The following is a 2,052-nucleotide window of genomic DNA, read 5'->3' as shown; positions in this document are numbered from 1 at the left end:
GCGTTCAAAGTTGATTTCCCGGACTAATTTCCTGGAAAAACGCTGTCCAAAGCTGCGATTTTTTCCAGATTTACAGCAACAGTAAACTACTGTATCACTCGTTTTGACTGTGTGTTTCCTATTGATTCATGTCGATTTACGGCGGGTCTCGAAGCGGAGTCCTCTGGAAAACAATGGCAGCTTTGGACAGCGTTTTTCCAGGAAATTAGTCCTGGAAATCAACTTTGAACGCGCCATAAGACTTCTTCTAAAAAGAATAGAGAATAAGGGAAAATATAATTCTGAAGACAGCAAAAAATAGGATAAATATATGAATTTGAAAATGGAAAAGGAAAAACAGAAATGGATTTGGGGGGTTTCTGAAAAAAAGGAGATTGGAAGAAATACGGGAGATGAGTGAAGGGGGTGTCAATGGGCTCTGCTTTTTGGTTTTTAGAGCTTCACACATGACTGACACTGGCACTGAAACCAACAAAGATGTTAAGAATAGTGGCCGTCAATTTCGAGCTTAATTATCTCGATTCGTAGGAAAGATATCAAAAACTTGCCAACTGATAAAATATAGGTGATATTATGATCAAAATTTTACCAGTTGACCCACTTTTTATATCTTTGACAGGAGTCGAGATAATTAAGATCAAAGTTGACAATTCGGGTAGGTAATTCAGAAACTTCAAAAGCTGGCTCTTTTTTTGAATTCCGCAAAAATGAACTGTACCAAATCTAAAAATTCCAATAAATTTGGTTTTTTTTTGAAAAAAAAATTTGTTCAAATGAAAAGTGGAAGCTTTTGAAATGTATGACTAGCGGCTTACAAGCTTTCTTTTTCCAAGACCCATCCTCCACGTTTTTGAAAAGTATTTTTTGAACTTTTGAGTGTTAATAAGAAGTCGACTGACTAAATATATCATTAGGCCCTTTACCACGGTCTAGCAAAAAAATCGGAGCTATGGAAGAAAAACACCGGCGGCCGTTGCCGAAGGTCCCACAACGACAACTACCGTAACCTGGATTTTTTTATATTCCGGATCCATTATCTTAATTTTTCGAGAAAATCAATCCAGAAAATCGAAATATGTTTAGGTTACGGTAGCTGACGTTGTGCCTAAGCCACCGGTGTTACGATTAAAGAGCTAGATTTGGTAGTACCGTATTCCTAACAGAAGAACATTATGTCCAAAAAGAACAACATCATTAAGAAGAGATCCTACTTCTTTCCAAAAGACTAGGGACCACACCCAACAATACTCGAAAATTCTTAACGGCTTCAGTTGTTTTCTGGACTAAAATTTTGGTTCAGAGTCTGAAAGTATATATCCAAACACACACGAGAACTGCGTGGGGTCACAGCGACATCAAAAAGCATTGGAAATAAAAAAAAACAAAGGAGTGCGACGTCTTCTTTTCTTCTTTTTCTCACTTTCCATTTTCCAACGTGCTCTTCAGAAGACGACGTAGGCTCTCTCTGTGGGGCAATGATAAATGCATGTCACCCCTTTCGGAATGTGTCATCCGGAGACTCCGGAAGGCGACACATCGTGGCGGGAAAGAAGAGCAGATAGCAAAGACAGTGCGTGAGAAAAGGAGACGCAGAGACAAGAAGCAATTAGAGAAAAGGGGCGGAGAGAAGAATGGCCTCTTTCTCTCGAGCCCTTCTTCCCTGGAATTTCCGGTTCAGATTTGGTTTGGTAGTGTCGACAAAAAAAAACGGAGAGGGGTGAAAAGAATTGGAAGAATAGAAGAGGCAATCAAACAAACGCCTTCTTCTCCATCTCCGTCACGAATTGAAGAATAGCAGAGACACTCGTAAAGAATAATGAGAAATTTGAAGTGAGAGCAAAAATGTGATATTGGCAAATTGGGAAAAAATCTTCATTTGGGAGCCTATATAACGGTAATGTAAACTTCAGGGGTACGAATAATGTTCATATAGTAAAAAACGGGAGGCGTTTGAAGTGCAGGTGGCTTGCGATAGTCGAATCAAGAGTCTCAAGGAACGTATCACCCAGTTGAATGAAGATCGAGAGCTTCTGTTGAGAGAGGAGGTGAAAG

This window comes from Caenorhabditis briggsae, assembly GCF_000004555.2.
Source record: "Caenorhabditis briggsae complete genome, chrI, whole genome shotgun sequence".
Classification (NCBI taxonomy): Eukaryota; Metazoa; Nematoda; class Chromadorea; order Rhabditida; family Rhabditidae; genus Caenorhabditis; species Caenorhabditis briggsae.
The sequence above is the reverse complement of the archived record's forward strand: the minus strand, read 5'-3'. Positions refer to the sequence as shown.